The sequence below is a fragment of the Vombatus ursinus genome, unplaced genomic scaffold (genome assembly GCF_900497805.2).
Source record: "Vombatus ursinus unplaced genomic scaffold, bare-nosed wombat genome assembly UNPS02014784.1, whole genome shotgun sequence".
Classification (NCBI taxonomy): Eukaryota; Metazoa; Chordata; class Mammalia; order Diprotodontia; family Vombatidae; genus Vombatus; species Vombatus ursinus.
In genome coordinates, this window is record NW_020954562.1 from 4,690,454 (window position 1) to 4,716,942 (window position 26,489).

Below are 26,489 nucleotides of genomic sequence, written 5' to 3' on the forward strand. Positions count from 1 at the left end.
TGAAAAGGGGAGGAAAAGAAAAACTTGGGATCATGAGATCAGAGATTCAAAGCTAGATGAGACCTTAGATCTCATTTAGCCCAACCCTCTCATTTTACAGTGGTAAGATTTGAATGATAGGGTCTTCTGACCCAAGTCAACCCTAATCATTTTACTGTGCCATGATGACTCTTAGCTTGGTAAACCAATGACCATTATTGTTATAGAAACAAAGATAGCATACAATGCCTAGAAGGGAATAATATGGTGACGTTTTACATGTGGTCTGTTGCATCTGCCGTTTGGCTTGCTTCTGAAACTTATTAACTGTGCAATCTTGACCAAATCGTTTATTCTCCTAGGGTCTCAGTTTCTTCATCTAAAATCCTACGAATAGCAGAAGTTTCCCAAAGAGGCTGAATGCTTATGTGCCTTCTGTGGAAGAGAATCACAAATTTTATGGCTATTTTCAGCATTATTTTTCTGCCCCTTAATGGAGTGAATTAAATGAAGGTAAAAATGAAGTTTTGACATTGTGATCCACAAAGGGCTTTGCAAATGTAAAAGGTGATGATTCAAAATTCCATTAAGTAGGCAGCAGGCTGATTTTGAGGAAACCAGCTGCCCCCCATCCTCTGCCCATTTACTTCTCATGCCAACATCTTCAGGGAAGTGAGACAAGATTCACAAGACTTGACTGTAAGCATATCGCTAACAGTTTACTTTTAATAAAATTGTTTGTGTTTTTGCAAAAGAGGAGAAAAAAGAAGTCAACGAGGGCTTCAATGCCATCAAGTGCTGCCCGATAGCTCAAATATGTGGATAAGCATCCCAGCCCTTGAAAACAGACCGAATAGGCTTTTGCAAAGTTGGAAAAGTTTCAAAAAATTGTTATGAAATTAGAAAAAAAATCAGGGTGAATAAGTAAGGTCAGTATTTCCAGTAAAGTGCTTGCTTTGTTCGGTTTTTTTTTTTCAACCTAGCATTGGGACAAAGGCCTATCTTATATTATTCTTTTTTTTTTCAATAATGAAACTTAAGTAAATGTTTATTGAATAGCAGAAACCTGGGTTTTAGTCTCAATTCTGTCACTAATTGGTTTTATGCCTTTAAGCAAATAATCTCTTGGCTTCAATTCTCAGGTAAATAAAATGAAAAATAGAATATCTGTCATACTAACCCTATAGGTGTTTTTTTTAATTTTTAGTATAAATAGGATGCTAAGAAAACTTATTGGAAAACAGAAAATTAGGACTCCAAAGGAACTCCATGGGTTAGAATGATGGGCCAAATCTAATAGATGAAATTGAATTGTCATAAATATTGATTCCTGAACTTGAGTTCAAAAAACCAACTGCACAATTATAGAATAGGGGAGTACTGATAATATAAGAGGTCAAATGAAAAACAGCTAAAGATTTTATTGGACTGCAAGACAACAGTGTGATGTGCCAATCAAAAAAATCAAGCACCATCTTAGACTACATTAATAGAAACAGTATACAGAAAAGTGAGGTTATTGTCTCACTGTACTCTGTCCTAGTCAGACTTTACATCATTGTTTGTTGTTCTGTTGTATCTGACTCTTTGTGACCCCACTTGGGATTTTCTTGGCAAAGATACTGGAGTGATTTGCTATTTCCTTTTCCAGCTCATTTTACAGGTGATAAAACTGAGGTAAACAAGGTTAAGTGACTTGCCCAGGGTCACATAGCTAGTAAGTGTGTGAGGTCAGATTTGAACTCACAAAGATGAGTCCCGCTGACTCTAGGCCAGCACTCTGTGTACTGTGTCACCTAGCTGCACCTCATCAGACTTTATATTTATACCTAACAAATGTAGTCTTCCTCTAATAAAGTTCTGCACCAAGACCTCAATATCGTGTGGAGTTGATTCTGGTTTCTCAAGGACCGTGCTAAAGAAACGCAGGTGGCTACCCAGAACTGCCTACTTAGCTGAAAAGGCTTCCATTATGGTCTCCTATAGGCTGTGCCTTCTGTTTGAGACAAGAGCCTCATTACCAGAAGTAATTGATGATTTTTTTTTTTGCTTAGCTCATTTACTAAGATGCTTAGGCGTTGTGACCTGTGTCATTGGAAGACATAGGTGCCCATGAAGTCATATACATTTTGAAGTAGAAACTTCATGTTATTTGTTCCAAATTGTTAAGATGTTTTTAGATCTCATTTCCATCATCCAATTTATTAGCTTTCACTCTTTGTATCATATGCCAGGTCAATAAACATGTCATCCATACCTTCATCTAGGTCATTTTATAAAACCAAGGATACAATTCTATGGCACTCCAGAGGAAACTACCATCCACTGATATCCGTTGATATCAGCTCATTAAACTAAACTCTTGCCAAGCAACTCAACCAAAATAATAACAAGACTTAAGACCCCTCTATTCTGTCCACAAGGATATAAAGATTATGTCCATAACATTCTTCTTATCTACTAATCTAGTAAATAATAAAGAGATAATATCTAAAAAGTACTTAGCATAGTACCTGGCCCATAGTAGGTGCTATAGAAATGCTTATTCTTTTTCCCTTCCACTTATTTGTCCTTCATTTTCAAAGAGGACCAGTGACATCACAGGGTGATGCCTTGACTTGTGTGTGAATTGGATTTAAGTGAGGCAGAGTTGCATAAAGTTATTAGCCTCACTCTGTCTTCCAGAGTCATTCAACTTCAGTGACACGACAAAAGTCAAGACTAGGTGATGACCTTGCTGTCTTCAATGTCTGATCATGCTCTAAGCACTCCATAGAGCCTGCTTCAGCCTCCTTCATGGCCATTGGAACAAATAGTTCTCATCCACCCATTCCTCAGGGAGAAATCTTCACATGCTTGATGTAGACATTCCTCTAACTCACTGACAGGTTTGAGGCTTATCAGTTATCCTCAACCTGGTTTGGCCCATCTGCTGAGCTAGTTTTTCTGGGGTGTGGCCACTGTGCATGCTACAGCTTCTTGCAGCCACAGGTGAGAGTTGGGTGAAGGTGGATGCCAAAGGTGGATGAACAGCCCTGAAAAGGATTCTTTAAGCCCTCACACCAGAGTGCTAGTCCTCCCTGAACACCCCATACACCCCTAGTAATCCTGTCAATAAATGAAGTATAATTATTCTGATAAGACTTGTTATTAATAAAGTTATACTAGCTCTTAGTGATCATCTTCTCACTTTTTAGGTACTTATAACTACTGAACTTTTAATAATCTATCAGAGAAAATGACCTTGTGCTTAAACAACAGATTTTGAATTTTGGAACTGAGAAGTTTGAATGTTTAAAAGTTTTATACATTCACATATCATATATTCACACACATGCCTAACATACCATTCACATTCATATCTCTACTATATGTGCCTATATATATGTGTGTATACATATTTGTGTATACATGCATATATTCACACATACGTATATGTATCTGATTGCTTGCCATTTTTTAAGCTAATACTCTTGAAGTTATCTGGCACTAAGATTGTAAAGACTGATGGACATTTGGCCAATAATCCATATAAAGCTTGCCTTTTCATTTGGCTCCATGGTCACTGTTGGTTGAATGTGGATGGCATGTTGGAATCATCTCAGAGTGTGTCACTGTCTCTTTTTCTTGTATTGTTACAGATTTCTCTAATCAATATGAAGTCTCTTGTTTCACTTCAATTAAAAAAAAAGTTGAACACCTATTAAGAGCAAGGCACTGCTTTGAGTGGTGGAGATCCAAAGATAAAAAAAGATAAAAAATCCTTCTCTGTACTCAGGGAGCTAACATTTTTTGATGGAATGCTGCATGTATCATAAATAAATTTAAAGCTTCTACAAAGCAAAGCAATTTTGAGAAAGGAACAGAGAAAGAGAGAGAGAAAGAGAGAGAGAGCTAACAATGGAGTGAGATGGAGTTAGAATTAGAAAAGGTCAAATGTCAGGAATGCACTGTTATCTTCCCCTAGTTAATTATTTCCTATCTATCCTAGATCTAGCTAGCTTGTATATAATTTGTTTTCATATTAGATTATATTAAATTATAAGCTCATTGAGAGCAAAGAATGATTATCTTTTGCCTCTTTTTGTATCCCCAGCTCTTAGCACAGTGCCTGGCACATAGTAAGCACTTAATGTTTATTTATTGATTGATTATCCTTTGAGGGAATCAAGGGTTTCGGTGAGATGTGACCTAGGAAGGAATGTATTCCAGAAATGGGCAACTATCTTTGCAAAAGTGGAGATGTGGGAAATGGAAAGTCATGTGTGGGGAAAAGCTAGCAAACTGTTTTCACTGGGATAGAGGCCACAGGAAGGGGAGTTATATGGAAAAGGCAAGTGGGTGCCATATTGTGGAAGACTTTGAATTGCCAGGCTGTGTATTCCACATTTTACTAGCTCTTGCTTTCCAGGAATACTGAAGTTAGACCACATCAATTGAAGTTTTGCTTCAGCGTATCTTGTGACATTTCTCTTATGTAGCCTGTTTGCTGTTGCCCTGAGATAGCTCCCCAGACGATTGTCATTGCTATGCCTTATTTTTGTTCACTCATATAATTTAGGAGGATTTGGGTTGTGACAAAATCACTGCATATTGGTTAATTAACTTATTAGTCTATTGACTGTATATGTAACAGAAGCTTGCTGGTAATCTTTAACCTCCAGTTGATGATGACAAATGGCTTATAAAGAATAGCAATGAAAGATTGAAGAGTTGAAGGCTGTGCCTCAGTGCCTGGCAAATTGCTTTACACTCAAGGCAGACACTCAAACATCTGTTGAATTTAAGTGAATCAACATCTGCAGCAAATTCAAGACTCGTGGTCATGAAGAGGGTTGGGCTCATGCACTGCTTTGGAATCCTTTGGCTTGGAGCTTGACATCTGATATCCTGATGTCACACTTTGCCAGTCTCCTGACTGACATTGTCAGTATTGTGGATTGGATTTCCTGGCTCTCAGTCAATCACTTTGGGACAGTTTCTTACCAAAGGAAGGTAATTTAGTGATAATTTTCAATTGTGTGTGGCAAAAATCTCACAAAGTCTAAGACTTCTTAAACTTTTATGGTGTCTTCTAACATGACTGTGCAATATGACTTTAATAAATATGACATCTTTCACAGCTCTGCTTTGGTCCATTGGCGATGAGGCAATGAGTTGGCCAGGGAAAAATTCTTTCCAACAAAACTAGAGAAACACAACTAAAACTGAAAGATTCCTAAAGTTTCTTCTAGCTGTAAATTCTATGTACCTATGAGTTTTAGCCTTCGCATACTGCAGTAACCAAAGCAGACCCTTCACGAACAATTGGAAAGTTTCAGTAGGCAAAATGTTTCAATTCATACACTTTATCATATTTATTATATTTAACTGTTTATGTCTCTGCATAAACAGTTGACTCCCTAAAAAGTGGTTTTGAGGTTTGGATCTTGGTCATTTCCCCAAAGTCAAAGAGGCCCTAACCATTATGGCAGCATTTAGCCATTGCAAGGACAGAATTTCTTTCTCTATCCATGATAAGGGACTTTCTGTGTGGCGCCTAGCTTAACACTACATTAATTTATTTTTTAGTTTTCCCACACCCAATCCATTCAATCAACTTCATGTCCTATCTTTACTATCTTCAGAATATATATGAAATATATATATAATACATATATGTATATACAGACTATGTATATTTATGTATATATATATATAATTTGTTTTATTTTATTTTTTGCATTCAACCCCTCTTCTTAAACCTTACTGAGACCACATTAGCTTAAGGCTTCATTTTCTAGCTCTGTTTTATTGACTTCCTAACTGAATTTCCTGTCTCCAGCTTTTATCTCTTTACAAAATTCACCCTTCATACTGGTTCCCCAGGTAGAGCCCGATTACACCTTGCTGATCATGGCCACTCCTCTGCTCCTCAGTGTCTTATGGGATAAAGTATGAAGTCCTGACGTTCAAGGTCCTCAGCAATTTAATTTCAATTTGCCTTTCTTGCCTTATATCATACTATTCTTCTGTATGTACATGATGTCCAATCAAACTAGATTATTCTCCATTCTTCTTCTGATCTTGCCCTCTCCCATCTTTGTCTTTACTCTTGTCCTCCCCCTCCCTCAATGCATAGAAGGGAGGGGGTTCTCTTGTTATCTTCCATCTGTTGAAATCTCTCCCGCCTTTCAAGGCCCAACTCAGGTGCCATGCTCCCCCTCTCCACCACTACACACACAAACACACACACACACACACACACACACACACACACACCATGACAACTTCCCTTGACACCCTTTCGAAGTGGAAAAAAAATTACCTTCCTCAGTTTCTCCGAACATGCTGCCCAGACTCTTCTCACTCCTCCCTGTACCCTGGTTATCTGCGTATATGTCTGTCCTCCCTTTAACTTGTATGCTACAAGAGAGCAGAGTCTCTGCCATATTTAAGCCTGGCTCTGGACTTGCCGTCAGGATGACTTGAATTCAAATACCACCTTAGATACTTACTAGTTATGTGACTCTGGGCAAGTAACTTAACTTTTCTCAGCCTTAGTTTCCTTCTCTGTAAAATAGCATCCACCATGATAGCATCCATTTCACAGGGTTATTGTAAGGATCAAGTAAGATATCATATGTATGATGCTGTGCAAATCTTAGAGTATTATGCAAATGCTAGTTATTGTTATTATTGTTATCGATTATTTGTATCCTCAGCACTTTTCCACTGCCGTACACAGAGTAAGGACCTTGTTTTTTGAATAATTGAGTGAATTCTGGTCAGTGTAACATGTATTATATTCCTACCATGTACAGAACTATCCTAAATTCTGGATGTAGAGTAGGAAGACACTTTAGAGATTGTCAGATCTCATGTCCTCATTTCCTATGTGAGAAAACTTTGACCTAGACCTAAACGATTTGTCTGAGTCCGACAGGCGGTAAGTGGAGGAGACTGGATTTGAACTAATGTGCGCTAAGTATAAATCTAGGGAACTTTTTAATCCCTTTCCCTGAAGGAACTTGCAATAGAGTAGGGGAGAGAATTTAACCACACAAATAACTATATAATATTGGTTATGGTACCATCATCATATTATGATAACAGAGGGGGTCCCAACAGGATGGTATGGGGGATTCAAAAAGTAAGAGATTACTGATAGATGAGGGTGATTGATAACTTAATGAAGGAGGTGGTAGGAGAGCTAGGGAGACCCTAAAGGAAGACAATAATTTTAACAAGTAGAGATGTAAGAAAAGACTACACATTAGTGAGGTGGGCAAAATCAGACAGAGAGCCAGGAACTGCTGGTAGTCATATTTGGTTAGTATGTATTGCACATGAAGAGAAAAGAAATTTTATTTGATCTTTTTAGTGAATGATTTCCAACACAATCAAATAAAATCTCCTTAGCCTGGCATTCAATGTCTTCTGTTATCTTTTATTATTATTATTTTGAAATGTTTCTCTGGGTTTCTGCTTTTTTTTTTTGGTTGATCAAAATTCTGCTAACCATAATGCTATGGGGAGATAGCATGTTATAAGACCCTTGAACTGGGAGTCAGGAGACCAGGGTTCAAATCCCAGATCTTCAGCCAACTTTTCTAGCCTTATAGCCTTGAGCTTAGCACATAGTAGGTGCTTAATAAATGGTTATTGACTACTACTCACCATACTAAACTCTAGATTTCAGCTAAACTCTATTATATAATGTTCCCTGTTTCCTTCCTAATCTTTTCACTCAGAAATAGGAAGTCCTTGGTTCAAGTCCTGCCTTTGACCTAGACTGGCTATGTGAGGGTGGGCAAACCACTTAACCACTCAGTGCCCCAACAAGTGCCAATCTCCATTGTTAGAAGGAGTTTCCATATCATGAGTTCCCCAAACCAATGAAATGAGAGGTCTAGTCTAAAAAAATAATTTTCTAACCCGAACGGCCAAACTCACTGCCCACAGGACACAAACTCCTGAATGGGAACCAGATTAAACTACAATTGGAAAATATTTAATAAAACAAAAATGCAACATAACATAGATAATAGAAATTTGTGAGATAATAGAAATTTGTGGTTTTCTAAGTCAATGTGCAGCCCACAGGGATCCATTTCTACTTGTTTGACACTACTGTTGTAAACTACAATTCTCACACATCTTGTTAAAAAAAAACCTTCCCCTCTTAGTAACTTCTTCCATATTTGTTACTGACTGATGAATTAACAATATTATCTTAAAGACAATAATCATATTTAAAAAAAAAAAACCTTGCCCAAGTAATGCTTTACAACAATTCCTTGGGGGTAAGAAAAAGGTCTGTATTATTATTATTATTTATACACTTTTATTTACAGATTAATTAGTGCATTGTTACGACAAAAGAATTAGTTTAGTACGTAATTACAATGCTGTGGGAAAAGTTTATAACATCAGCTACCCCAAAGGTATTATCTTTTGAAATAATTTCAATGTATATTTCTACCATTGGTGGATGAAAAATTCATTTCAATGGTCCATTAACACACATCTTATTGGAGAGTTGCCACCAATGGACAAGGGGGCTAGATTAAAAATTTTAATAGGAGGAAGAAAGCAGTCTAAATTACATCTGGGAAACATGCTCTTGGTGATGCTAAGCTACTCTAAAATATAAGAGTTCTTAACAAGATTCTTCCAGTAATGCTATATGGCTGCTAGACATGGACACCAATAACTCCAAAGAATCAAAATTATAGGTGACCCAAAGGAAAATGGAAGAGATTTATTTACATTTATTTTGTGCACATGTACTATCTATTTGTTTGTCTATCTCTTTATGTATTCCCACACACACATATACACATGTATCTTGCCACACCACCTTCCCCCACTAAAGAATTTGTAAGCTGCTCAAGGGCATGAATTCTTTCATTTTTGTTGTTGTAACCATAAAGTTTAACACAGTAGCTTAACACAGTGGCACAAAGTAGATGATCAATAAATGCTTGTTAATTGACTTGTTGCTAAGGCACGTAGTAGATAATGTAACATGCAGTATATTTCAAAAGATGATTGTATAGAAAGTTGCCTAAAAGATATCTCATCATGGAAATGACATCAGAAAAGGAAGTGGGTCAGTTAGATATAAAAAGTGAATAACCACAAATGAAGAGCTATAGTATTAGTTTACAAGTAGATTCTATTAGCCATCCATACAAATACATTGTTACATTCCCCACACTAAGTAGTCTTCCTCCACTTATTCTGTGTTTTTTTATTTTTCTTTGTTGATTAAAGTGCAACTGAGTAACACAGGTCTACTTCAGGAGACCCTACAGTGTTCTGTCTCTGGATGGAATCACTCATTCACTAACAAGAACATTGAGAGGACCTAGCACAGCAATTCTTTTTATATTTGGGCTCTGCTCTGGCCTTCTTCCATGATGGTGGCCAGTTCCTTTTGGTAAGTATACATCTCCCTGCCTGGGGGCTTGATTGATATTAATAAATTGATAATAATCTTATAAAACATAGAGCCTAGATGAGGACACAACCATCTTTCGGAGAGACCAAGATCTTGTAGAACTATCATAAGAACTGAGAGATGTCATCTTCAGGAATCATGCCAGAATATAATGAATCACTAGTTTCTTTGGGATTATGATTTTTAAGATGATGACACATTTCCAATTTACCTCAATTAATTCATTTGTTTGTCCTGACCTGTGATTTAATTAGTCTGGGGGAACTCCCAGGGTGGAAACTCCCTCACTAATGCAGATTGGCAACTCTGTACAACTTCTGGTCTTAACAAGCTTCCTGGAGCACTGGGAGGCCACGGGATTTGCTCACAGTCCAGTGAGTTAGGAGGTGTCAGAGGCAGCATGTGAACCCATGTCTTCCTGATTCTGAAGCCCTCTCCCTATGCACTATACCACCTTGCCTCTTTATTTTTTCAGTTTATAGATGGCAATAATAATAGCTAACCATCCTATAGAGAGGTTTTTTTTGTTGTTGTTTCCAAAGCACTTTCCTCTGAACAACTTTGTGAATTAGGTAGTATAAGTATCATTCTCATTGCAGGATGGGGGTGGTGAAAGAAGGGTAGCTTTATGGTGTTAAAATTCCCTCTATTGGTGCAAACAGATTATTCAGTCAGTCAATAAACATTTATTCAGTGCCTGCTATGTGTCAGGCACTATGCTAAGTGCTGGTGATATAAATACAAAAAAAGAAAGACAGCTTCTTCACTAAAGGAGCTTACAATCTACAGAGAGAAGACAACATAAAAAGGAGCTAGAAAGAGGGTGGGACAAGGTACCCCATGGAAGGGGAAGGTTCAAACTTATGGCCTTAGCGAGTTTCCTCGGGGCAGTGAGAGGCAGAGCCAAGACTTAGGTTTTCCTGACTCCACAGCCAGTCTCCCTACCCTTCACTCTCTCCATGCTCATTTTAAGATGAATAAAAATAGCTAGCACTTATTTGCATTTTACACTTTGCAAAGCGCTTTACATATGTTGCCTGATCTGATCCTCATAACAACCCTGTGAGGTAGATGCTATTCTTATCTCCATTTTACAGATAAGGAAACTGAGGCATATATCCTTGCCCAGAGTCACTTAACTATTAAGTGTCAGGGGCACAATTTGAATTCGGATCTTCCTGAATCCAAATCTAGCACTCTATTCATTCCACCACCTAGCTATTTCCAAAGAAAACAAAGCTTCACAACCTAAAGTGACTTGCCTGATTTCATCCAATAAAGTATCAGAGCCAGAATTCAAAACCAAAGTCTCCTTTTCTCAAGCCCAACATTATTTCCAGCATGTTCTGCTGTTTCTCTCTAGCAGAGAAAAAGAACTAAGGAAGAAGCAAGAAGAAAGTTGAGAAAAGCCAAGAAGGGACTTCTTGATCTGGACAGTTAGAAAAAGATGAAGACCTCCATTCATCTAAAGATTTAGCCTAGTGTATTGTAAACAGTAGGTGCTTAATAGATGTTTGTCAGGTTAAATGTTTGTTGAGTCACAAACTGCAATGTGCAGAGTAGGCTTTTGAAGTGCTCAGCCTGTGACTGACTACAGCAAGAACAGTTTCCCTTTTACCCTTGGTGGGTAGCTCTTAGAAATTGACCAGACTACAGATGGTACCTCGGGGACCTCCCACTGTGAGAGGACAGTAACTGCTGGGAAAAGTGACATCATGGGTTGTCCTATTGTTAGCCCAAATGATGGTACTCAGGCAGTCCTGAGCACACGTTCTAGGATTGGGTTTTAGCCCTCATCTGGCCTCGCACTAGAGGGGAAAAAAAATCAGTTTTGCATTTGCATTAGAGATTCACTGATATCTAGGAGGTAATCTGAACTGGAATAGCTCCAGTTATGTTCCATTTTCAAATTGCTATTGAGATGTCTATTTGTGAAAGAGGGAGGCTACCTGTGATTTCATCTGTGTAGAGAACTACTGGTAAAAGAATTCGTTGTACTGATACAGATCAACAACTCATCTGTAACTTCTCCTAGGATGTGTTACACATAGCTAGGAAGAGTCAGAAGCAAGACTTGAACCCAGATCTTCCTGACATCAAGGCTAGACCTTTATCCACTATGTCACATTGCCTCTATGTACTGTCATGTTAGAGATAGATGGATCTGGACAGTTCTTTTGAAAGAACTTTTCAGAAGCACAAATTTAATTTTTTTTGTTACCATTTCTTTTTCCAAATCATACCATTTCACTTTAATAAACCTCATGTTAGTGAACATTTTTTTTTTGAGGAAAAAAAACTCAGGGAGAACCTTATCTTATAAGATCTTATGAATTAAGTCTATCTTACCCATCATTTTCCCTGGCTCTTCCTGCCAGTCCAAATACAGATATTTCTTAGTAATATATTGCACCTGGTGTTATCTGAGTTGCTGCCCCTCTGCTCCAAGCCCCTTTTAAAAATCATTTTGCTAAGAGCGATGCACATTTGGGCATCTGGGTATATTTGTAGAAGTAGTAGTTGTGGTAACAAGGCGAAGTTTACATGTCTGTCCACATCAGCCTCACCATGTACTCAAGATGGATTTCAGCTGCCAAAAAGGTCAATCCAAACTGCTTGTACAAACCTGTCTTTATGCTCCTGTTTATTATGTTCCCTTGTAGCCGATGTCTTAGGCACTGAAACAGTGGGGCCGTGTATCAACATCTCTCTGGTGGTTCCGAATGTTCTAAACAAGAGCGAGCGTGCGCTGAGCCTCCCGTGTAAACTTTATACAACAGATTCAGCAGAACTGTAATTATTTACAAAATGATGGCATGAGAAATCTCTGGATTTATATCTTACATTCAAGGAACGGGGATGGTCTCCACATAATTCTGTAGTTCGTGGTGGGTTTGCAATTGGCCTTTGTTTTATTTTGGTCGCACTCGATAAAGCCTTGAGATGATTTTTATGAGGAGAAAAAAAAAAAAAGGCAGCGTCTTAAAGCCGGACGGATTTTGAATAAGTAGGAAAGTTGCCATCTACCACCTCTGTGACTTTGCACAAATAGTCCTTCGTGTCTGGAACGTACTCCTTCCTCATGCCCCTCTTGAAGATTCTCCATCTCCATCTTCCTTCAAAGCATAGTTCAGGTGAGACCTCCTATAGGGGACCTCTCCTGATCTCCCTCATTCATTCGATTCAAAGCTGGATAGGTCCTTAGAGGTCAAATAACCCAACTCTGTCTTTTTACAGATGGGGAAACGGAGGCCCTGGGGTTGAGTGATTTTTCTTAGGGCTCTGTTAATTTTGAAATTACTTTGTGTTACTTTGAATATACTTTGTATCATCCAAAATCACATTACATTCCTCTAGCATCCTCCGCTTGAGGGCAGGAGCTGTTTCATTTTTTTTTTTAAATTGTCTCCTCTGTACTAAGCACAGTACCTTACACACAGAAGCCATTTAATAAATATTTGTGGAAATGAACTGGATAAGTTCTAAGCATGAATCACTCCTCAAGTGGCTGCAATTTCCTTCTGCAGGGGACCTGACCAGTGACTCCAGGTGGGGCTCCTACTTTGCCTTGAGTGTACTAAAAGAAACCCATTTTTATATTTCTACAGTGAGATCAATGAGGCAAACAACTACCAGAAACCACAGCATCTTTGGGAAACCTCTTGGGACATCAGGATCAGGTGGACTACAGGACTTAGTGTCCTGTTTTCCAGTTTGTTCTGTGTCCAAAGGAGTGAATCTCACCACAGAGCTCCCTCTTGGCTCAGGATGGAACATCTTCTGTGGATTGATTGTCCAAGGGTGGGGATGAAAGATGAAATGGATCCTCTGAGAACATGGATAAAAAACTTTTTTTTTTCAGAGAAGAATGGCATTTAACAATGTTCAAACGACATCAGCCTTTAAAAGTGGTAGAGCTACATCTATTTAATTGTCTACCTATGTATAAGCCCTGGATCCTGGAGAACTCAAACTTGGAAAGTCTAAAAACATATTTACTCATAGATACACCATACATGCTCCCCCATCTTCCCCTACCAATGTGTGCTCCAAAAACAGTTGTAATTGAGAACTCAACTGAGAATTTCTACAGTATGTTTTAAAAAAAACCCAACATAAATATCAAATTAAACATTTATGCACTTTTCTTTGATTCTTTTATTTGTTTATCATCTCTGAGAAGTTTCAATTTCTCAAAAAAAGCATAATCTTACCACTGAAAGTCATTCTTCACATACCAAAATTACTTTGGATGTATTTTGTCCTGATATTTCAGTAGAGGGTTAGGCCATAAGAACATGAATATTCTGCTCTGAAACATTATCTTATTACTGTCAACATGTTTTTTTTTTTCAGCTAAATATTGCTCCCATCATCACTGCCAAGAAGATAAAGATATTACCCTATCTTCTTCCCACAGCAGAAAAACTGAAAAGAGAGAAGTGAGTTAAGTGTTTCCTCCAGGCAAGCAAGGGAATTAGGGACAGAGATCAGATTCTAATTTAACTCATCACCTTCTTTACCAATCAAAGTACTAGAGACCAGACAATGATTCTTTTTCATTCCTAAATACTTCTGACCTGCTGTGAGGGCTCTTGGAATGTGATAAGTCAGTTCTATTTGGGTCATCCACTTTATTTAACCCAGGGCTTACATCACTCACTGGGAGTAAATTAGGTGTTGAGAAGAGGTAGCAACTGGGGCCATTTAGGGCATAACAGAGGCACTACCCTAAACACCATAACAACTACCAGAGGATGGTGGGGATGGTAGGAACTATGTCTTTGTAACCCCTGGACACCTGGATCACATGCATGTCATCGCCTAGTTTATTTGTTATCAAGCAAATACATGATTTTCTTTTTAAAATAGAACCAATTTTTAAAAATAGAATTTGTTCATACTAGTTTGTATGAATAAAAACAATCTCTTGCACTTCAAAGTATAGAGGCATGATGGGAAGAACATTCATTTTGGAGTGCTCAGAGAGTATGGGTTTGAATCTAGTTCTGCTAGTGATTTTATTTTATTGCCTATTTTTATTTTTAGCTGTGAATTCTCTCCCTCTCTTCACTCTCTCCCACATCCAATGAGAAGGCAAAAAAAAAATGATACCTATTATATATATGAAGTCATGCAAAACATCAATTTAAATGAAAAATAAAAATAAGAAAAATAAAGTGAAAAATTTATGCTATTTATTTTACTATGCATGTGACTTTGGGCAAGTAATTTTATATCATTGGACTTTACTTCCTCATCTGTAAAATGGGGAGTTTGGGCTAGATGATTTATCTCTTATACTCACCGGTAGATTCTATGATTGCAAATCTAGACTCAGAAACACAATGTAGGAGAGAAACAAAATGATTTAGTGGCTACCATCCTGGTTTAGGCATTCAATCAAATATTGACCTACCACCACTGTATTCTATGGCCTTCAAAATTCACTATTATAGGCATATTTCTATACTTCCCTTTCTCCATCTATAAGTTGGGCACTATGGCTCTTGGATATTCACTGGAGAAGACAGATAAATGAATGTAAGTTTGTAATTTCCTCAAGCTGATGATTCCTAAGATATGAAACACCATTGCTATTCATTCGATTTTGCCATAAACCCTGCTTTTCCTGAAATTCTGTGACATATATTTGTTTTAAAAATTAAAATTGAGATAAGATTAATTTTATTCCAGGATTTTTATTAAGCAACCTTATTTTCAAATGACAATATATTTTGAAACATAGGAGAGACCTGTGGGGGTACCAGGATCCTTACCTGAACCAAAAAAAAAAACCCAAACCACAACACTATATATATGTATATGTATATGTATGTATGTATGTAGTTAATTTGTGGTGAGTGATGATGATTAACATTTATATGAAATATAATGATGCTCTTAAGTTTTTGCGAAACAGTGTCTCATATCATTAAGCATTATATCAATATTGTAAGGTAACCACTACATGCATGATTAACCTCATTTTACAAGTAAGGGAAACTGAGGCTGGTGGTATTGAAGTCATGACCGGGCTTTTCCAGGTTTACGCTACCAATGTCAGAGATGAAATTTGAACTCGCGTACCTAGCCCTCTTTACCATGTTATGATAACTGTCTAGAAGATGACACAAATATTTGTATTATATTTCCACATACAAAGAAAGGTGAAAAGATAAACTAGGGCAAAAATAAGAGACAAACCATAACAGCACAAGCATGACTGTTTCTATGTATTGGCTATAAATACCATAACTTCCATGCTGTTTGGGTCTTTCGCAGTATGACATTACCCTGTACACTCAGAATTATAGGCTTAAAGTTGAAAGGAGGTCATTTAGTCTGACCTTTTCTGTAATCTTAAATCCTAATTACAGCATCCCCAATGAATTATAATCTGAAGACCTCCATTGGTGGAACTCAGCATCCTCACCATATCCTGAAATGTCCCATTCTACTTGTGGATAGCACTCATTGTTAGGAGATTTTCCTCATTTTCAGCCAAAATATGATCCCATAACTTCTGCCTATTGCTCCCCATTCTTCCTTCTTTGGCCCAAAAGAACAAGCCAAATCCCTCTTCCATGTGACAACTCATATCTGAAGATTATTATCATGTGGAGTAGAAAGGTCCCTGAACTTGGAGTCAGAAGACCTGGGTTTAAATTCTAAGCCTGTGGGATTGACTAGCTGTGGGATCCTGACTAAATTCTTAATCTCAGTGAGCCTCAGGTTTATGCAAGACTTTGTGTAGCAAGAGCTAGAACCTGAGCTGAGCTGACAAAAGATTCAGCTGAGCTGAAAAGATTCTAAGAAGGGAGGTGGAAAAGATGATTATTCCAGAACTCGAGAAGCTTAGGCAAAGACCCAGAGACAAGAGATGGAAGCTTGTACAGGGAGGAGAAGCAAGAAGGACAATTTGACTAGTACACTGAGTCCAGTAGAGGGAATTTGGCAGCATAAATGAAGGCTGGAGCCAGATTGTGGAGGGATTTAAATGGCAAACAAAGTAATTTGTATAGAATGTCCCTGTAGATTCTTGAATAGGAGAGGTACATGGTCAGGTAGACCTGTATGTACTTTGGTAAGATGATTTTGGCAGCTATGTATGAATTAGAGAAAGGAGAGACTGGAAGCAGGGAAAGCAATTAGGAATCTCTTGTAAAGGGTTCAGACAAGAGAACAATAGACTATACTGAAAGCTGTGTGAGTGGAAGTTCTAGGTTAAACTAATATTCAAGAGGGAAAGGAAACCTTTAATTGGCCTTGGCCATCAGTTTCTAATGAAGCAATCTAGTGCCACTGAGAAAATATATGTATATATATATATATTTATATATATATGTACTATCTGAGAATAATATATATCTGACTTCAGAATGTATTTTCATATTTGCTTGAGTATGGCTGTGTTCACCATTCAAATCACTTCTAACAAAATCCTGGTAATATATCCCCCTGAAAGACTTGTCTTTTTATCATTGGGGAAACTGTCCAGTTTGATTTTTGCCTGTCTTTCCCTGCTCAACTCCTTCTCACAACCCTCTCCACCCTATGCTCTATAATATAAGGGAGGAAACTGTTTTTTTACTTTCTTTCTTTCTTTCTTTCTGTTTGTCCTTCTTTCTTTTTTCTTTCTTCCTTCCTTTCTTCTTCTTCCCTTCCTTCCTCCCTTTCTTTTTCTTTCTTTTTTCCTTCCTTCCATTCTAGAATTTTATTTATTACATTTTTAATTTATGAAATAAAACAAGCACTTCTATAACTTAGTAGAATAATAAAAAGATGATTGCACATGAAATTGCAAATCTATTATGTACAACTTGCTATTCCTTTTTAAACATATATATGTATATACATATATATCATGTAAATTTCTTTTTTTATTTCCCCTCCTTGATGGCCACCTTTAGTCAAAAATCTTGGTGTGTGTGTGAGTGTGTGCATGAGAATGTGTGTGTGTATATATATATAAAATCAGACTATACATACCTCTATTTGCCAGTTCTAAAGACTTTCCCTTCAAGGCAACCTATAGAGTGAACTGAAGAAAGAAATGGAGCTAAGTTTGTACTCATTATTTAAAAATTGAAGCGAGATTTGCCAAGGGCAAATTACAGATAGAATTAACCAAAAGTTAACTGTCTTAATTCAAGGCTATTTACAGAACAAACAAGGAAACCATCAAATATCATATGGACTGTAGGCTCTTTAAGATTCCTTGTGGTTTTAAGATGTTACGCATCATAGACTGTTAGAGTTGGGAAATATCTTAAAGTTCTTTCAAATCCAACTCCTTCATTTTACAGATTGTATAACTGAGACCCAGAGAGGGTATGACTTGCCCAAAGACATTGTAATATTACTTTATTACAAAGGTAATGTAACCTAGCTCATTCAACCCCAAGATCAGTGCTCTTTCCATTATCCCATGCCAATTTTAGCTCCAAATAATTACCTATGAATCAGAATGGGATAAAAAAATCAAGTCAATCAGATTCAAATGGGCAACATTCAAAGTACCGTGTCAAAGGAGGGAGCAGTGCTTCTCAACCTTACTGCATGACTTATTCATATACAGTATGGCCACTTGGCCCACATTTTTTCACTCTGTTCAACTTGGCTGTGCTTATGACCTTATACTCCATTGCTGATGTTCTTGTATCATTGTTCTGAGAGATACTGGATTAAAATAAAAGGATTTCTGTCATATCTGCTCTCTGCAGTCTTTGCTGTCAGATTTGTGTCTTCCAAACTACAGGCCATTCACCTACAATTGGTCGCAAACAGCAGGTACTAGCCAGTGTCCCTCCATCGTTCCCTGGATGCAGCCTGTGCTTAGTTCCAGTCAACCTCCTCTTTGGGACCCCCTAGAGGCAGGGACAGCTCTAAGCCCCTTGCCAGCAGGAAGCAGATTCAGAAACCAAGACCTTCGCTCCTTACCCCAAAAAAATTTGGGTCCTATTTGTTTTAGGGGGGAATGATGAGGACGGGAGCTAGACTCCAAAAAGGAAAAACCCTAGACTTTCCCACATGGCCTAATCTCTGGCATTTGCCTGAGACTATAATCCCATCAACTGGCCTTTCATTGTGGCTATGCCCAATCTGTAATCCTTAACCTAGTCTAGACCTCCCTATGTCCCCCCCCCCCCCCCTTCTCACCCTTAATCCTATCTAGGCTCCATTCTTCCTTTGCCATCCCTGGAGTTCTATTACCTCATAGACTACTTGGCCACTCCTAGATCCCTCCCATAGTTTTTCTGTATATAAGGTCCATCTTGACACCATTAAGATGCTTAGGTTCTTAAAATCTAGCCACTGCTTTGATTCTTATAATCTAGTCAATAGCTCACAAACATTCAGACTCCTTAAGAGTCTGCCCAATATGACAGATGTTCTAATAAAACTTGTCTTTGGCTGAAAATAAAATAAAATAAAATAAAATAAAAGGATTTAATTTGATGTAATTTGACAAAAATATTAATAGCAGCATTTTTTATGGTAGAAAAAACAAAATAAAACAAAACTGGAAAAAAATAGATATTCATTAATCCTGGAATAGCTGAATAAATTGTAGTAATGTCTTGATTCTATGTTATATGAGTACACAGGAGATCAGTTGATGGAACTTGAAATATTTGTTGTTCAGTTGTTTTTCAGTCATGTCTGCTTTTTTGTGACCCTATTTGGGATTTTCTTGGTAAAAATACTGGAATGCTTTGCCATTTCCTTCCCCAGCTTATTTTGCAGGTGAGGAAATGGAGGTACACAGAGTTAAGTGACATACCCAGGGTTACACAGCTCATAAGAGTCTGAGGCTGGATTTGAACTCACAAAGATAAATCTTTCTGACTACTGGCCCAGTGCTCTATCTACTGCACCACTCAGGGAAACAAAGACTTTAGATACCTGAAGGGCCAACATATTGGATTGAGAGTAGACTTTTTGCGTCTTGCTCTGGAGGGTGAAATCAGGAGTTTTCTTTACAACTTGAAAATTCTGTGATTCTATGAATGTCATGGAATACCATCACACCATGAAAATCACAAGTCTGAGTAATTCAAAGAAACATAGGAAGATTTGTATGATTTGTATTTGTAGAGGAATTTAAGTAGGACCCAGAGATCAATAGACACAGTGATCAACTTGAAGTAATTATAGTGGCCTATTTTGGCCTTAGTGAAGACAGTATGAATCATATCTCCCTCCCTTTGCTAGAAACAATGGATAAGGACACGCACTCTCAGATGCAGTTGATGACTGTGGGTTGCTTTTGCTTAACTGTCTTTGAGGCAAGAGTGAGCTCACAGATGGATGACGCAATAGGCAGAAATGTCTCTGATATAAACCAGACTATATCAATAGGAGTTAATAAACATGATACAATAAAGGAAAGGTAGGTCAGAAATAGCCTATTAATTTAAGTAAGGTTTCTTTTTTTCAAAATACAATCTTCTCAATAACAATTACCTGGTACAGCTAGGTGGTTCCGTGGATAGAGTATCAGGCCTGAAGTCAGGAAGACTCATCTTCCTGAGCTCAAATCTGGCCTCAGTCGCTCAAGCTGTATGACCCTGGGCAAGTCACTTAACCCTGTTCGCCTCAATTTTCAGTTCATTAATTTTTCAGTCATGTTCTACTTTTCATACTCCTATTTGGGGTTTTCTTGACAAAGATATTGGAGCAGTTTGCCATTTCCATCTCCAGCTCATTTTACTGATGAGGAAACTGAGGCAAATAGGCACACAGCTAATAAGTATCTGAGGCCAGATTTGAATACAGGAAGATGTGTGACCCTGGGCAAGTCACTTAACCCTGCTTGCCTCAGTTTCCTCACCTGTAAAATGAGCTGGAGAAAGAAATGGCAAACTGCTCCAGTATCCTTGCCAAAAAAACCCCAGGAGGAGTCTTGAAGAGTCTGAAACCACTAAACAACAAAAACCCCTCACTCTGCCTACCAATACCAAGGTATTTTATTTATACCTGTTTTGTCTACTAGAAGCCCTCAGGATTGTTACAGCCAACCTGGGCTCACATTTTCCATAGGGCTTAGGGGAAGTCTAACATGATCCTAACTTTACAATAGACAGTTTATTAACATTCTGTGGTCATCACTGAATCCATGGGTAAGATTAACCTGTTCTGCAGAGGCAAGCATTCATTAGCATTTAAAGAGCTATATTGTAAATGAGTTAATGTCAGAGCCATGTACTTTTCCTCTCTGCCTCTTTATCTGATCCCTGAGGGGCTATTTATTCCAGATATACACAACCTGTCCTTAAAAGTAAGTCTATGTGACATGACACAGGTAACACACATGCACATGCCCATGCACTCTCCTTAAACACGTTTCAGAAAGTTAGCAAATGAAATTCAAACACAGTGTACACACATGCTTCTACTCAGACAGCCGCGAGGCCAGAGGGTCTTGATATTACACACTGCTCACAGTAGGTGGCCAATTACTACACGGGATCTACACTGTACCAAATCCTTCTTATATATACATAAAGCATATAATCTCTTATCTACTTAGGCATTATCAAATTTTTAGCAAATCCTGAGGAACTTCAATCACAGTTTTAATGGAATGTGATGCTGAAACATGCAAAGTAAGGAATCAAGTTTTTTTTTTTTTTTTAAGAACATAATCTGTTTTAGACTGTTTCAAGAAAACTCCTTTGCAAGGCCATTAGAATCTTATCCCATAAGGATATGTGTCTGATTTGGCAAAATCACATTCCATGTGTTCAGAGGGGGAGAAAGAATACAAGACCTGGCCTTCCGAGAATTAGAACCACAGACAAACTTGGAACCCATTTCAGCTCTCATCAGTTGAATGAGGACAGGGTGACTGGGTCTGTCCTTGTCACTTTGTCAGAGAGTTATGTTTATTTCAAAAGGAATTCTAGTAGATTGCTACACCATCTTAAACTGTGTGCTCCAACTGGGGTATATGCCAATGTTAATAAGAGCTTCATGGCTTTTTATCTCACTGTCAAGTTAAAATGAATGCTAATTAATCAGATTCTAAGCATGAAAAAATTCACTTTCTGTACTGCTGGCTCTGCTGAACTAGGACAATCCCTGTGTCCCAATGCTCACTCTGGTTTTAAGTGGAGTGCTAATTTAAAACTACTTTAGTCATCTCTTCTATAACTGAAAAAACTCTCTCTCTCTCTCTCTCTCTCTCTCTCTCTCTTTCTCTCCTCTCTTTCTCTTTCTCCTCTCTCTCTCTCCTTATCTCTCTCTTTTTCTCTTTCTCTCTCCTTCTCTCTCTCTGTCTCTTCTTTTCTCTCTTTGTCTGTCTCTCCTTCTCTCTCTGTGTGTCTCTCTCCTCTCTCCCTTTCTCTCTCTCTCTGTCTCTTTGTCTCTCTTTCTCTCTCTCTTTCCTTCTCTCTCTCTCTCTCTCTCTGCTTCTTCTCATCCTTGTTCTTGGATTTTCCCCACATTCTGAGGTTGGTATAGGAGAAAGATAAGTAGCAAAAATGAGATAAAGATTTTTCAAAGAGAAAGACAGAGACAAAGAAAGAGACAAAAGAAGCAAAGACACTGATGGGAAGTAGGAAATTTGAGGCAGACTGAATTTTTTTGGGGAAAAGTGACTTTTCCTATGGTCAAAAGCAAAATGTGGTTACAAATTGAACTGTTTTCTGCCCATCACACAAACCAAGGGACTTGAAATCAAAGGCTAGGCCTTGACCAAAAGTTATTTTAAAAATTAAAAAAATTACAGAAAGCTGCCACTATCTCCACTATCTTATTCTTTGAAATAATATTATTTGCTTAATGGGGCCTGCAGAACTTAGCAAAGAAATCTATTGCTTGTGAGTGATGCAAGATAGCACTTTCTTGTAATTTTATATAGTAAGCAAAGATTTAGAGTATTTACAGACCACCCTGTGTAGGAACGTCAGTAGGCTGCACGAGCATGCTCATACCAGCACATTTATCTTAAAAAAAAAAAAAGTCCAGTGGTCCTCTGGCCATATATGGCTTCAGGGAAGGTATGCCTTTGACCTCCCTGCGGCATCAGGGCCAGAGTGAATCTCATTACATAGTGCTTAAAGCTGTCTGGTGTATTGTTATTTTAATTTACAAAGATGATTTTTCCCCCTCCATTTTTTGTCAGCTACTGTGATGAAATCCATAAAATTCTCTAAACCCTAATTTCTGACAAGAAGAGATACAGCATGGTTTAGTGAAAAGAGCCTGAACTGGGAACCATAGGACCTGAGTTTTGGTCTATACTCTATCACTAATGAGTCGTATGACATTTGGCAGATCATTTAACCCTCTGTGCCTTGAAGTTTTGTTTCTTTATGAAAAGTCAGACCAGGAAGGTATGATCCCTATGGTCCACAGCCATAGTTATGAGTTCTTGTTCTCTTGGGCAAATTCTGTTGAGTATGGGCAGCAGGCACTGTAGGACAGTCAACTCCTGCTCTAGAAAGGAGAAGGGATAGCTCATAACCCAAGAGAGACTAGTGCTCTCTCCTGCATCATATTCTATAGTCACTGATAACCTAACCCTTCAAGAGGAGGTGGGGGTAGAAGGAAGTGGGGGGAAGTGGGCCATGGAAGAGTGATGCCATTATGGCTGTACCCTGGTGGTGGACCAGGGCTGGGTGATAGGGGAGGAGGTAGAGTGGAGGATTACAAGGCATGAGAAGGCAAGTTGGGGAGTCATGTAGAGAGGAAGGGTGCCCCCTTCGAATGACAGAAGCTTGGCATGAAGTGCAGACTGCCCCACTGCAGTTATGACTCTGCTAAAGTCCTTTCAGGCTCTAAGAGTGTCTGATTTAATGATACCCAGAGATTTGATGGTTTAAGGGTTTTAGGGTTTGGGGGTATATGAGAGCAAACAAGCATTTATTAAGTGTCTAGCATGTCCCAGACACTTTGCTAGGAACTGAGGATATAAACATGAAAGAGAAACAATGCCTGCCTTTAAAGAACTTTTTTATTCTAATGAGAAGGTGCATACACATATACATACACACATACATGTACACACGCGTATTTGTGTGCATGTAATCAAATCACATACAAAGTAAAAAGCCACAAATGGTTGCATCATCACTCTATGTTGCTTTAGTATTTGGAAACCTTAACTAGCTCCACATTTGTGTCCTTCCAGAAGGGTAGCCTATATATTTTATCACAATATGGACTGAACGCAGCTGAGCTAGTCTCAGGCCTTTTTGATTTATGGGTAAGTCTTGAAACATTGAATATCTCTCCTTATTAAAATGGATGCAGGAGCACTTCAAGCTTCTACTCCTGAAAAATTCCTTTCCTATCCCTTCAACTTAACATGATTATAATGAATTACAGTATGCTACTATTCATGTTCCCGATGCCCACTCCCACAGAAGCCCCCTTGTCGTTCTGCATTAGCCAACTGATGCTAAAATAAGTCTGATCTCAAGATTCATGGTCTCTGGGCATTTTACACATTATACACTCAACTTGATTTTCCCAGTTTGTAAATTCCTCTCTGGGAGCAAACACAGCTTTGGCACAGCATTAACTATTTCATGATATAGAAGTCACTATAACTGCCCAAGAACTTTACTAGGAATCCCACTTTTCTACTGGGTGACACCTTCTATGTTTGGTGAGTCTACTTGCACATTCTTTTTAAAAATGATTATTATAATAACATGAGGAGGGAAGAAAAAAGGGGAAAAAAGAAATTTATAGGATAATTTTATTATATATTTAAAAGGAATAGCAAGTAGTACATAATAGATTTGCAGTTTCATGTGCAATCTTTTTTTTATTATATTATGTTATGGAATTGCTTGTTCCATAAATTAAAAATAAAATAAATAAAATGTAAATAATAATAATAATAATAACATGGGAATTGATGGAGGATCTGTGACTTCATCAGTGTTTGGAACTTCCCATGTGGTAACCTTCTCCCTATGATCATTGTCAACTTAGGAAACTTATATGCTATGTAATCCAACTCTTTCATTTTATAGAGAAGGAAAATGAGAGCCAGGCAGTATATATGGTTTGTCCAAAGTCACATAGTCAATCCATGACTCTTGTGGAATTTGAACTCAGTTCCTCTGATTTCAAAGCCTTTCTATCAAATTACATTGACTACTATGATTCAAAAGCAGGGATGTATGAGTAAACATTTAACAACCGACTCTCAAAAAAAATAAAAAGAATATATGTAGGACACCCTGCATTATTAATATTTTCTCCAAAACTTTCTTAAATCTAGACAATCAACAAAACAATAAAACAAGCCCTGATTTGTAACATTTGTTGATTTCCAAGGTATAAATACTCACATTAAAAATTGAACAATTAGCTCTCAAGAACTGATTCCAGCTTAGTGGTCAAACTCAAATAGAAACAAGTACATAAAGATCCCTGCTGGCCCACATACTAACTTAGAAAGCCACATATTAACATTATCTATGTTCTGTTGTGTTTTTATTTATTTTTGCTAAATGTTTTCCAATTACATTTTAATCTGATTTGGACTATACTCAGAAGCATCTGTCCTGGGTCATGTGTTAGACACTTCTTCTCCAGCACAATTCTGCTGATAAGACCTATAGAGTTGCCTGAGACAAAGAGAGCTTTAGTCATTAGCTTAGAGACATATAACTAGTGTCCAACTTGCAATTGGAAGCTAGCTCTTCCTGCCTCCAAGACAACCATGGTATTTCTAAAAATAATAGTTCTAAGAATAGCTGACATTTGAACAGAGTTTTAAGGCTTGCAAAATACTTTACAAACCATATTCTACTTGAGCTTTACATCCTCTGAAGCAGATACAGTAAGTTATCATCATTTTACATATGAGGAAACTGAGGCACAGAGTTTAGGTGACTTACCCAGTCACAGCTAATAAGCATCTGAGGCATATATCAGACCTAGGTCTTTGAGCCACTCACTGTACCCCTACTATTTGCCAGGCTCTGCCCTAGGCACCAAGGATACAAAGACAAAAGTGAAATAATTTCTGCCCTTGAGGTGCTTACATTCTAACAGGAGAGACAGTGTGAATACACATAAGTCAATGTAGAATAAATACCAACTGAATACAAGGTATTTTGGGTAGGGAGGGCATCAACAGCAGGAGAAGCAGGAGAGGCTTCATGTGGAAGGTGCCTCTGCAGCTGAGTTTTGAAGGAAACTCATGATTCTAAGAGGTTGAGATGAGTTGGGGAACCTTCCAGTTCATGGAGATAGAGCTAAGACTCAGAGCTAGGAGAGAGAGCATCGTGTGATGGTAGACTATAGGGGCAATAATATATAAGATCAGAATGGTAGAAAGGGGCCAGGGTTAGAGTTTTAAGACTTACTATGTTCTTTGCCTAATTGAGCTCATTTAACCCTCCATCCATAACCCTATGACATAGCCATTACAGCCTTAACCCCATTTTACAAATGAGGAAATTAAAGATCACGTCTATCAAATAACTTGCTCCTGGTTATATGGGCTAGTAAGTTGGAGAGATGATATCAGAACCCATGTCTCACCTGAGTCTAAAACCAGCCCTTCTTACCTCTGTACTATACTGACTCTTTACCAGTTAGATCATAAGTTTGATGGTCTTTAGAACTTTCTAATATGTTACTGAAAATTGTTATTTCCTTATTAAAACCACGGACTGCCCAGATAAAATGGCAGGAAAAGGATAATATTATTTGATCATAGATTAAAATTTGGAAATACAAAATTCTCACTGCATAAATGTGGAAACTGAGGACTAGAGAAGAAAGGCAAGGGACTTGACCAAGGTCAAACAAGTAGTAAGCAGCAAAGCCAAGATTTGAACCCAGGCCTTTGACACTAAATCAAGGGCTCTGTCCATTGAATCACCATCATCTCTTGCTTGCATAAGCCTAAGGAGTAATACTATAGTATAAGGCTATAACTTGGCCTAATTGTCAATCCGCTAAAAACCCATTTTTCTAAATATTTATATTTATAACTCATTTTTATTAGTGTTTTCAGTTTCTAATTGGATGCAAGCCTTTTTGGTTTTCTCTGTGGACAGTATCCCTTCTTAGAGACCTGAAGTACTTA